This window comes from Drosophila rhopaloa, unplaced genomic scaffold, assembly GCF_018152115.1.
Source record: "Drosophila rhopaloa isolate 14029-0021.01 unplaced genomic scaffold, ASM1815211v1 contig_2, whole genome shotgun sequence".
NCBI lineage: Eukaryota > Metazoa > Arthropoda > Insecta > Diptera > Drosophilidae > Drosophila > Drosophila rhopaloa.
Genome location: NW_025335083.1, coordinates 1,827,558 through 1,841,370, shown reverse-complemented (window position 1 = coordinate 1,841,370; position 13,813 = coordinate 1,827,558). Strand labels below are relative to the sequence as shown.

The 13,813-nt window shown below is 37.1% G+C and overlaps 1 protein-coding gene across 1 annotated transcript in view; it reads left to right on the top strand.

Moving 5' to 3' along the window:
• Positions 1-13,813, top strand: part of LOC108043928 — a 183,806-nt gene that overhangs the window by 19,730 nt on the left and 150,263 nt on the right.

The following is a 13,813-nucleotide window of genomic DNA, read 5'->3' as shown; positions in this document are numbered from 1 at the left end:
CGGTTGCCATTTTAATTTAATGCAAACTATTGTGCCACAAAGATTAATTATTAAATGTTTATGTGCCGCAGATTTTGTTTGCTGCCAGCATGGAATTTAATTGATTTATTTTATTTTCCTTTATGGCTGACTGTTGTTATTAAGCTTAGGTGAGCAATTGTTAAAGACAATTTAACGAGCTGCCTTTAAATGTTGTTATAAAGGGTTATTGTTACATGGGTTTCACAACAAAAATAAAAATAAATTTTTTTTTAAGTTTCGCTTCTCATTCTAAAAAAAAATGTACTTTTTAATTTCCTCAGCACCGTAAAACCAATGCGTCTCGTTGTTTTAATTTCACTAAAGATTTTAAGTACAATTTGGTAATATTTCAAACAATTACAATTATTTTTTAAAAACGATTCTTCCTAATATTTTAAATTTATTTATTAACAAACCCAAAATGCTATTGCCGTGAAAATTCGATGCATTAATATGTCTTAATAATATTTTCCATCTATTACGTTTTAGTTTTCAACATTTTGTGCAATACAAATTAATTATTTCCTTTATGACGGACTAATGTCTATTTGATAAAATAATTTCATTAAGTTTTGCCCTCTCTCCACAAATGTCAGGACTCAGACGGCAATTGAATTGAATGGATCATCTTCACCTCACTAATTAGGTTTATGTACACACAACTCTACCTGTTCTGAGATTCGCCCCCTTCATGGAGTTTCCCCTCCCAATCCGCAGCCGCAGTTCATTAGCCTCTATTAGGGCGGGAAAAGCGGCAACTACAAGGGGAAAATTAGGCGGGGAAAAGCGGAGGAGATGGAGGTGCAAGGAAGGGGAATGTGAATTGCATTCACAGAGTAGCATGTAATTGTAAGACTGTGGGGCCATTCAATTAGGAGCAGCAAACATCTCTGAATAGCAGGAAAAAAGGGTAACCACAAACTCCAAGCTGAAAAACTAAAAGAAAATTTTACAGGGCAAACCTCAGAGTTCAAAGTGCTAGCGCCCTGGGAAGATATAAGGAAAACAGACTGAGCACTTATCAAACGGGCTTAATGTACGATAAACTGGGGATGTATTCTCCTCTCGAGAAAACATACCACTGATAAGAGGCTGCGGCAGAAGTTCGGTTCACAAAAACTGTTGACAATAAGTAAAAAAAATTAGAAGAAGGAATGGCGGGTTGAAAAGTTTCGGTTGCTAATGAAATGGCTTAAGCGAAAATTATCAAAAACCCAATGAAATGGGGAAAATAATAAATTTAAAATTCAGAAGATGAGTAAGCCCAGCCAACGAACCCTAAATACCAAAACCAAAGACAATTGACTTTGACTTTAGCCTTCCCCCTTCCATTCGATATTTCTAAAGTGCACACCAAATTCTGGAGAAACTTTCAAAATGTTAATGCTCCCTTAGTCATGAATTTTAAGCTCTTCAACATTGGCAGCATCATCATTTATTCAAGCCAAAAGCCTGTCATGGACCTATAAAATGAAGAAAAAGAAGGAAATTTAATAAAACACGAACTAAATCAATAAATTGCAACGTCTCAAAGGGAAGTGGTAACTTCCATAAACTGGCATTAAATATGCATGCCAAACACTTAGGAGGGTGTGTATGCATGTGCATCTGTCGGTAAGGTGCAAGTGTGAATGATATTTATATCATTTATACGGGGCAAAAATAACAAAATTGGGAAGTTAAAAAAAGGAAAATAAGAAAAGCAAAATAGAAGTGAGAGAAAGTCATCGAGGGGAGAATTTCTCACATAATCTATAAGGAACCTCTCATCATAAAATACGATTTAAAACAAGAAAGGAAAGCTAACTTCGGGCGGAGCCGAAGTTGAAATACCCTTGCAGAATATTCTTCAAATTATATTCTCCAAAATTATTCATATGATGCATTCTTAATACTCATAAAAAATCCCAACTTCCCAACTTTAAAAACACCAAAGTTATGGCATTTCCAATCTTTCAGTTATGTATATGGCAGCTATAGAATATAGTCGGCCGATCCTTATGAAATTTGATATGTCGGATTGATTGGGCAAAAATAAAACCCATAGAAAATCCCAACTTCCTAACTTAACAAACACCAAAGCTATGGCATTTCCGATCAATCAGTTATATAGCAGCTATAGGATATAGTCGGCCGATCCTTATGAAATTTGGTACGTCTGATTGATTGGCCAAATATAATACCCATAGAGAGTCCCAACTTCCTAACTTAACAAACAGCAGAGTTATGGCATTTCCGATCAATCAGTTATATGGCAGCTATAGGATATAGTCGGCCGATCCCGGCCGTTCCGACTTATATACTGCGTGCAAAGGAAAGAAGGGTGTGTGCAAAGTTTCAATTCGATATCTTTAAAACTGAGAGACTAGTTCGCGTAGAAACAGACAGACGGACAGACAGACGGACAGACAGACGGACAGACAGACGGACAGACGGACATGGCTATATCAACTCAGGAGGTGATCCTGATCAAGAATATATATACTTTATAGGGTCGGAGATGTCTCCTTCACTGCGTTGCACACTTTTGACCAAAATTATAATACCTTCTGCAAGGGTATAAAAACAAACACAGACAAGAAAGAAAAGCTAACTTCGGGCGGAGCCGAAGTTGATATACCCTTGCAGAATATTCTGTAAATTATAATCTCCAAAACTATTCATATGATGCATTCTTAATACTCATAAAAAATCCCAACTGCCTAACTTTAAAAACACCAAAGTTATGGCATTTTCAATCGTTCAGTTATATGGCAGCTATAGGATATAGACGGCCGATCCTTATGAAATTTGATACGTGGGATTGATTGGCCAAATATAACCCCGTTGGAAAATCTCAACTTCCTAACTTAACAAACACCAAAGTTATGGCATTTCCGATCAATCAGTTATATGGCAGCTATAAAATATAGTCGGCCGATCCTTATGAAATTTGGTAGGTCGGATTGATTGGCCAAATATAACACCCATAAAAAATTCCAGCTTCCTAACTTTACAAACACAAAAGTTATGGCATTTCCGATCAATCAGTTATATGGCAGCTATAGGATATAGTCGGCCGATCCTTATGAAATTTGGTAGGTCGGACTTATTGGCCAAATATAAAAGCCATAGAAAATTCCAGCTTCCTAACTTTACAAACACCAAAATTATGGCATTTCCGATCAATCAGTTATATGGCAGCTATAGGATATAGTCGGCCGATCCCGGCCGTTCTGACATATATACTGCGTGCAAAGGAAAGAAGGGTGTGTGCAAAGTTTGAACTCGATAGCTTTAAAACTGAGAGACTAGTTCGCGTAGAAACAGACAGACGGACAGACAGACGGACAGACAGACGGACAGACAGACGGACAGACGGACATGGCTATATCAACTCAGGAGGTGATCCTGATCAAGAATATATATACTTTATAGGGTCGGAGATGTCTCCTTCACTGCGTTGCACACTTTTGACCAAAATTATAATACCCTCTGCAAGGGTATAATGAGCGCTTTGTTTGAACTTTTAGCATTTTAGAATCACAATGAAGGGCAAGAGCTTAATTAATTTATTGATTCACTTTGAAGAAATATTGCTGCACTAAAGGATATATATGATGAGATTTAAGTCAAGAGAGGGATAATATTATTTTGGCTCAATCGAGAGATTTATAAACCAATTTTAGAGCCCACTTTAAATGAAGTTTGATTTAATTCCTACAAATCGGAGCTTTCAATAAGACACTTAAGTTGATATTTTTATTCAAAGTATTTATTATCGGTATGGCTTTTGGCAAATATATTATTTTTGTGCGACTGAGGCGAGATATTCAACGAAATCTTATTTATTTTATTTTCACCGTTTGCATTCCTCAATATCCTTATAATTCTCAAAGACTTTCCACTTAATTTAACTCGCAGAATTCCTTTCATATTGATTCCTCCATTGTAAATACAAACAGCTCATTGAAATTATTTCTTAAAAACGATTGCCTTGTACTCCCCGTTTCTCAGCCAGTCCCTCACTTTCCTGGTCCCTTTGAAACCAATTCAACTTTTTCTCCATCCGTCTTGACCATCAACTGAACGAATTTATTTATTTTCAATCAATGCAGCAGATTCTGCAGTGGCGTCTCCTTATATTTCCCCCGCCCCCTTGCAGTCCAACATATCGATGTTGAGCAACTTTGTCGCCTCGTTTTGTCACTTTTTCAGGGGGTCGAAGGGGGTGGGGTTGGCAAGGGGCGAGGGGGCGGGAAGGTTGTTTGGCGTGCCGCTTGGAATATTTATGAGCTGCGTCCATCGCCTGGCCAGCGTCTTTGGCGTCCATCAAGCGACGGAAATCAATGCTGACCCACTTGGGGTTCAAGGAAAACAGACGGACGTGGAAATGGGATCTGGAAACAGGAGAGGGCAGGCCAACATTCCATTCCCTCTGTCGAAGAGTGAAAGTCAAGTGAAGAAATTAATTTCCCAGCAAGTCATTAATATTAAGTTTTGCCGGCAGCCCAAAAAGGACATAATGAGACTGGGACTCGAAGACTCAGTTTAATTGGAGACAACCGTCGCACCTTCAATGTTTTTTTTATTTTCGCTGGTATCTTTTCGCTGCCCCATTTATTATAACGAGCAGTTTTAAAAAAGCTTCACTGATCTTTTTATTCACCTGTGCCACTCTTACTTCCGCTTCCGCCTAAATTTATGATGTCTTGTGCAGGTGATTTTGCTTAAAGTGTTTTATTTCCTTGCAGAGCGTATTATAGTTTTAGCCAGAAGTTTGTATTGCAATGAAGGGATTATTTTGGACCCTGTAATGTATTCTTCTGCTTATCATCATCCCAAGGCGAGTAGATTTAGTTGATATACTATTTACCAAATCAGTGTAAATAGGTACACATTTCCAGTTTAAAAAGTGGCCGATAAGACATCTTTATCCTAAAGCTGCCATAAAAACGATCTGGTCAAGTTTGTAAAATCTCATTGTTTTTAACGAAACTTGCGTATATTCGCATTTTTATTGCACAATTAAATGTTTTTTTTTACCATTTCGGGCAATCACTTAGAGATTTTTGATCCAGTTCATAAATCATGGCGATCGATAATGATATAGTCAAACTCGGTATAACTGCACGTGTAGTAAACACTTCGGCTTGACGAAGTAAGCTTCCGTTCTCGATTTTAGCCAAAACACACATCTAATTTGTTGAGAAAAATTAACAAAAAGAAAAAGATACAAAAAGTAGTGGAAATAAAACTGTTTCTAAATAAAAGATATACATACGTGTACACTAGAAAAAAAAAACATCTGAATAGCTGTTATTAAAATTAATCTACAATAAATTTGTAGATTATGAAAACATAATTTCTTGTAACAATACTAAAGTTTAAGTATTTTCCGTTTTATTTTTTTAATTTTTAATTGATTTTTTTAATTGTGTTATACAGTGGAAAAAACATTTAGGTTGAAAAATGGTAGTAGCTTGTTATAGACACAATTTGGCTTAGAGCTTTGTTTTTAACGTTTTTTTTTTTGGAAGATTTGGTTCCCAAAACAGCACAAATTTTTTAACCTTTCATTTAAAATAACAATAAGCCTTTCTGTTTTAAAATTATTTTCTAGCGGGGAGTCCATGTATAAAAATCGTAATATTTTTTAATAACGAAATTATATGAACCCAAATTTCAATACGTATCTTATCTTGCAACAGATATGGCCTAAACCTGCCCCGACGTAAAACTTTAGCAGCGAACATAAAATATTTTATCGCCTTTTGTTGCATTTGGCTGCCTTCGCTGGCCACCCACTTTTAGCCTCCCATCACCACTTGGACTTCCGGTGCAATCGATAGCTCCGCAATTTATGGCCAGTGTTGCCTTACTAAATGAATTTATGGCAAGCGTTTAGCGCCAGCGTTCGGTTTACGAGCTCCACAGTTGCGTTGCACAAATAATATGCGTAACTGTGCCACGCACACCTACCGCCCACCCTGAACATCCCCACACAAAGTTGGCAATACTGAAAATTCATTTTCGGTTGTTGGCTGCACTCCTCTTTTCTCGCAGATTGTGGTTTTTCGGGTACTGCTGACCAGACCGAAACTTTTTGCGGTTTTTCTTTTCGCCTAAACTTTGCCCCCGAGTGCACTCCTTTTTTGCAGCCCTTCTTGGCATCCTTGGCGTGGCAGTTTTAAATTTGTTTAGCAAGCCGTTCATAAATTTGACACTTTTGGCTGCATGCGAGTTTCCCTTGGCTCCGCTCATGTGTCCTGGAAAAGCCCCAGGCGTTTTTGGAAATGTCCAGGTCAAATTTGTCGGAGAAACAGCAGATTGCAGGCAGTTGTTGGCAAGTGTTTCTGTGGTTTTATCTCCATGCAAAGTAAACTTCTGGCCTTCGCTGTGGCTTCTTGCAGCTTTGAATTGCAAAGCAGTCGAGTTAACTGGGTGGGGGGGTGGTTGCTCCAGGAGGCTTTAAGGCGCTTTGCGACTGGCTTCGTCATTAATGTTTTGCCGGATAGTTGAGGTTTTCTTTGCCAAAAGAAATGCCGGCTAATTAATGAGACTTTCACGAGTTGGCTATTCAAATAGACTGCTGTTTAATAACTCCAAAGACTTTTTAAATTGCATTGAAAGGCGAATATTGTTGACTAATTAAAATGGAATTTTTTATGAAGTCACAATTAAACAATTTTAGCGAAGTTTGGATTAAAAGAAACTTAAAGAATATAAAACTTCAAATTTCAAACTTGCAATATTAGAAGTAGCACTTATAAAAAACATTCCGTAAGCTTTTTTTTAACAGAAGTCGCATTTTGAACAGCTCTATTTTCTTAAATTTTAATGAACCCGTTTGGATATCCATGTATGTATGTACATATATCTGCATATCTGACATATCTTTAGTTCATTTTAGACAGATCCATCGACTGACAGCTGTCAGGAGCTTGAATTTCTGCCTCTTTTCATCCTGATTATCTTTAGACATCCTTCTCAGTTTCCCCTTTCACCCCCTTTGCTTCCCATTTGCCTGCCCCAATACAAACATTCCCGTCAGTCAAATGGATAGACATTTAGAGCAAATAAACGGACCTCTCGATGCCCTTATCAAACCAACAATGCCTCAAACCCACCGCAGTACCACCCACAAAGGCGCATTAAATGGTGGGCGTGAGGGGCGTGAGGGGCGTGGCGTGGATTCATGGACGAGGTGAGGTCGGCATGCGGATCCTCCGTCCGTGGGTCAGTTACAACCCAAATGGCAGCAAGGTGCACCATTCTTAATTTAAACAGGGGCGAAGTGAGGGCGTTGATAATGAAGGGGAGGGGCAGGGAGCCTAGCAGGTGCAAAGTAGTGCAGGTTTTGATATTCAACAAAAGGGTCACCTGGCGCTGCAGATGACAGGCAAACTGACGGGGCACAGGTCACCCTGCCAACATATGCGGGGGCGTGCTCAGCATTAACGTGGTAAATGGTAGGGACGCATAAAAAACAAAGCTTTGGAAAAAATATAATAATATAAATTAAAAACAAGAAAGGAAAGCTAACTTCGGGCGGAGCCGAAGTTGAAATACCCTTGCAGAATATTCTGCAAATTATATTCTCCAAAATTATTCATATGATGCATTCTTAATACTCATAAAAAATCCCAACTTCCTAACTTTAAAAACACCAAAGTTATGGCATTTCCAATCGTTCAGTTATATGACAGCTATAGAATATAGTCGGCCGATCCTTATGAAATTTGATATGTCGGATTGATTGGGCAAAAATAAAACCCATAGAAAGTCCCAACTTCCTAACTTAACAAATAGCAGAGTTATGGCATTTCCGATTAATCAGTTATATGGCAGCTATAGGATATAGTCGGCCGATCCCGACCGTTCCGACTTATATACTGCGTGCAAAGGAAAGAAGGGTGTGTGCAAAGTTTGAATTCGATATCTTTAAAACTGAGAGACTAGTTCGCGTAGAAACAGACAGACGGACAGACGGACAGACGGACATGGCTATATCAACTCAGGAGGTGATCCTGATCAAGAATATATATACTTTATAGGGTCGGAGATGTCTCCTTCACTGCGTTGCACAATTTTGACCAAAATTATAATACCCTCTGCAAGGGTATAACAAGAAAGGAAGTTAACTTTGGCGAACCGAAGTTCATATACCCTCACAGCTGTTACAAGCTTAAAATATTATACATTTCGATGCTTAAACACAATGAAGCTACGTCGATTGACCGACAAACTTTTTGATCGTACCCATGACAGCAATATGACGTCCGATTTTTATAAAACTAAAACCGCAATTATGAAGTCGTTGAAAATTACTATATCTCGGAGTACATAGATATATGTCAAGAAACAAAGAAGTTATCATTTATTTATCTTCTTCCCGATTGTTTAATATATTTACAAAATTTTTAAATATATAAAAAAATTTAAATTTTAATATGACTATTTAACCAATTTGTGGAACCTAAAACAATTGACTGTCAATAATCTCAAAACAGGTTTATTGTAAACAAAAATTATTTATCCACATAACAAAATATTTCTCGGACATATTATCAGAACTAGTCTTATACATTGGTGTATGCTATCCATTAAAACATCAAATACATCAGCAGACTTAAAAAAGCTTTTATATGCAAATTAAAAAAAAGCTTGATAGAACAAACATTAAAATGTATTTCCCCAAAAGTTACTTGCCTATTAGTGTAACACATTTCGCATATATATTTAATTATGGAGAAAGAGTTCAAAAACAGCAGTTCCTGCGCAAAACTGCAAATCCCTTTGCATGCGTATGAAAGCACAGCCGGAATGACCAAAAGAATAAACGAAAATGCACGCAAATATACATATGTGAAATGTATAATCGCCCTCAAGGGCCATATCCCCAAAAAGATCTGAGGTGGAACTGTTAAAGGTTGCCACCGTTCGGTTGGTTTATCATTTATAATTCATTTGCCGTTGGCCTTAAAGGACTTTAAGCTGCCTTTTTCGCAGCACACTCAGCTTGTTGGATTTTACGAGTAAGGTTGTTGCTGTTGAATGAAAAATAAAGCACCTGGGAAATTTGCGTAAATGCTGAGCGAGGCACAATATAAATAAGGTTAAATTCACATATAAAGCAAATTACACGAAAATGTAACGAAAGTGTGAGAAATGTTTTAATTAAATTATAAATGCTCAAAACAGCCGCCAATTATTATTACATAAACCAATCAATATTGTGCCTCAAAAATTCCATTTATATGGGTATTTAAATTTAAAAACCATCCCTTTTTGGCTATTTAATTTATGCTACACAAGTTTACATTTTCGGCGCTAAATTTATGGTGGAAAGCCAAAATAGCTGCCAAAGCATACATTAACCGCACCAAACTCGGCCACCAACTTAGCCACATATTTGCACCGCAGACGCCACACAGTGAAAGAGATGGCTATAGCCGGTTAGAGAGAGACAAGAGCCGAGAAAGATTGCAACTGAAAAATATGTGGATTCATAATAAAAATTTATGAGACCAGCCTGAAAAGAAAACTTGGCTGAAGTTTGCCGTGAAGAGCAGAGCAGTAAGAAAAGCCAGAGTGAGAAAGAAAACAGGAAACAGAAAAAAGCACATAGAGAAGCGGAGAGACAGAAGTTGTGTTGTAGCAAATTGCTTTGTAAAAACATCAACTTCATTGCCATTATAAAGTTCAACAAATACAATTTATATGCAACAAAACGCATCAAGGCAGAAACAGGTAACAATCCACAGAAAGAGACGGCTAGCTGGCGGGAGAAAGAGAGGGCTGGCTGCATATTATGAGTAAACAGCAATCACCAAAGCGAACCAAAACATTTTTGCGGGTGCATACCGTATGTGCATTTTCCGCCACAAAAAACTTTTCAATGCAAAACTTTTCTTTCCGCCTCTGAACTCGAATCGCTTTTTATCTGGGCAACTTTTATTCGGTTTTTCTCCACAAATACATTTTTAAATAATTCCACGCGTCACATTCGGCGAATGCGCAATTTGGCATGAACACCCTCAAAGTATGCAGCACGAAATAAGGAAAATATTCATTTCAAAAATTTTTCAAATCACTTTCAAATGGAATTTTAATTTTGCTGAGTCAATTTTGCGTGTCCCTAATAAATAGAAGCATTCTACTTTGATATGATATCAAGGATACTTCTTCTGCTCCAATTTGCGATATTACACTGAGAAAAAAAAAAGAGAACCAAAAACACAAACGAATAAAGTCGGGTTAAGTTGATCTTATAACTAGAAAATCATTGGATTTTTTGTATTTATAAATATAAAAAAATAACTATTATTTCAGAAATATAAATATAAATAAAAACCTTAAAAAATACGGAGTAACTTAAATAAATAAAAATTTTTTTTTATGTCTTAACTTAGAGAAATGAATCTACTTTTTTCTTTAAATGAGTTAAATATTCAATATATATATTTTATATTTTTAAAAACTAAAATGCTTACTACAATATCTCTTAGATTTAATTTGGTTACAATTTTTGAAATTAGATCAAATAGATGTGAATTTTATTATTAACCACGTTAATCATTCAACCTCTTAATATATTTGAAGTATTAATTTGCAAGCCTAAACTAGCTGTTCTATTTATAGCTCAGATATCCTTCATCCTTAGATTTTCTCTGTGCCGCAATTCCGTCTCCTCTCTTCCACCAAAATGCCACTCGTCTGTGGAATGGAATATGACAAACAGCAGCAGACGGAGCAAGCCAGACAGGAATGGCCTGGGAACTGGGAATCGGGGGATCCCCCACAGGGGCTACAATATTTCAGCACTCAACTCGACAGCCAAGTGTCTGCTAGTGGGACAACACGAGGGGGTGGGGCAAGGGGAGGGGCAAGGGGAGGGGCAAGGGGGGGTAGGAGCTCTCCTCTAAGGGCGTTTGAGTTTTTAATAAGCAGCCAGCGCGGCGTCAAATGCCAGAAGTTTGATGAAAGTGAAGGCAGCTTGTCCGGGCATCCCCTTTCTCTTCTCGCTGGCAGTGCAGTATTCAAAATTGAATAAAGTTGACAAACGAGGGAAGACCCAAAAGGTGATAAATTCTCAGCCAACGTCACAGACTGAAGTGTCGTCAGCAGTTAGACGGAAAAACGGGAAAATCTGGTGAAAAGGGAAGCCGAGAAAATACAAATTTAATTGCAGTGAGCGAGGCTTTGTAGGATGGGAAAAACGAAAATATACGGGTCAAGCGAAATCATTATACAAGTGCAATTTGGCAAATGAGATACAAATTCAGGCGCTGGTGTTCGGTGCTTCTGATGTTGCACTAAGTACTCGAAAATCTATTTTCTGCGATTTCCCAAGTTTTTATGTTTTTAAATATGCCATATGCTAATAAAAAATGCAAATATATCCAAATATTTTAAATAATAACAGAAATAGAGTTTTTCTATGAAGAATGGTTTTTCATAATTGGAAAGGTGTTCCTGCAGTAGATGGTTAAGGGACCAATAATTATAGTCCCATTTAAATTTGACTCAGAAATAAAAATCAATGAAGTGGTTTTTATTCTTTGAATGATGTCCCACTGGAAAAGTGGATCTACCTGGCCGAAAAGCCAAGTTCCTCAAGTCATTGGGCATTATCACCACATTCTTGTCGGACTTACAACAACCGCTCCTCAAGCTCCCAGTGCCCCACGTAATTTATCGGAAAACAACAGCAACGGGGGCCCATTCATAAGCCTCAAGGTTAAACCACTAAAAATCATTGACCAACATCAAAGAGCCATTGTTTTTGGCCAAGAGCAAATGGACCCGAAATGCTAAGCCCCTAAATAAAAATGGGAATGGGATGCAACACAATACGACGCACAAATGCCGAAGAAGTAGATTTATGCGAATTGCTTTTAAGCACCTTGAATATATATATCCCCAATGTGTGACTGATGAACAGGCCCTCCAACTCCAGTACGTTGCTCTTTTATTTAGAGCCATTTGGCCCACCCACATTTGCACAATTTACGATTTTTCGCTATTACCAACACGGCCTATAAGTCTTTGTATATTTATATATTTATGTATGTGCAAGAGCGATGGCAGCAGCCAACTCATTAATTTCGCTTAACTTCACAAATTGCCAATTGTGCGCATTGGTCAACATTTTTACTTCATTCCGTCTCGCTTCCAATTCGTGGTTGACTGGGCCTGGTTTTTTGGTTCTGTTTCTGTTTCTGGTTCTGACTGCGGACCAGGTTGATTTCCTTTTTCCCCGGACATCGCTATATGTCCATGTCCGACAATTTCTTCTCTATTGTTCTCGCAGTCGTATTTATTGCCTTGAATGCCAATTTGTTTCATGTGCCCATTGTTCTGCACTTATGGGTCAAGGTAGTGAGGTTTGGTGGCGCAGTTTGTAGGCTCAAAAAATATACGGAAGATGAGGAGTTTGAGGGAAACTAATCAATAAGTAAATGTTAAAAGAGTGGTAAATTATAAAAACACATTAACAATATTTAAGTTATATTACAAATATCTTCTTAGAAAATATATTTTTTATTGTTTAAATTGAAACCATTTAATGTAGGTCTGACGTGAGTGCGCTTAATTCTTCAAACATTATATCGGATTCTGCTAACATAAAGTGTATAAAAGTCAGTAAATGATTCTTTCTGAAACTTAGGTAGGGTGTTTCTCATTTTAAAAGCATTTCTAATATATTGATTTCTGTTTAACAGAAGCAAAGATATAGCAGATTAGTTAAATTTAATTATACCTTGAAGTTGGATATTAATTATTATTTTTCCAATCTTTAGCAAATTTTAATGGTGGATGTGATATCGGTTCGCAATGAAACAAATTTTAGAATAATATATCTTCAGGACTATAGAATATTATAAATGATACAAAAATAATCAGAGAAATGCTGGTTGCTTTCTAAAAAAGTACATAAATTTGAGCATGCGGAAATCAGTTCTTACTTACAAATATAATGAAATAAATTAAATGTGGTCTAAAAAATAATAAGGGTTAATAAAAATTGTCACGTCCATCAATTGCCTAAAAAAATCGATTGGAGTGAAGAAAAACTGGCAGATAATAATTGAGGAATGTTGTTGAGGCCATAAGCCACAGAAATAAATTGACTTGGTCAAATTTACCAGTGCATTATGTAACTATAAACAAAGTTTTGTAACTATTAAAACTAGTAGTCCATTGGTATAGGCTTTCTATGCCTTCATAATAATAACTCTCATTTTGAAATTACATTTTTGTGCGAAGGCTTAAAAAAAATATATGTTGACCTCTGTTTTTCCCCCTAGCAGTATAGAAAAAAAAAAAAAATAATATTAGATTAGTAAAAACTGCGACTTACAAGTTGGTTTTATCTATAGAAGTCAAATTTGAGTACCTAAAATATGGTTCTGAACTTAGGGTATTCTTCAGTCATCTTGCCTTTCGTTTTATTTTTGTGTCATTTCCCTGTTGCTGCTGTTTATATGGCTGTTGCTTTTTGTGCCGTCTGCGTACACATGAATTCTTAGTTTATGAACTTCAGCTGGCTTCACAGTTTGTAAGGCAGCAACTTCTCGTTAATGTTACACTGGCATGTTACCTCAATCTGTGTGCCTTCCCTTCCATTACTTTCCACATTCTATGAACAATAAAAATGGTGACAAATTGTCATCACACGGCACAAATGGGGGTTTTATTAATGTGAGCGACTTTTATGGTTGCGGCACGGTGGCGTATGCGTAATGTGAGTGACAACATGGGGGCTAGACAAAAGGGGGAATGGGCAATGAATGAAAATGAACCCAGG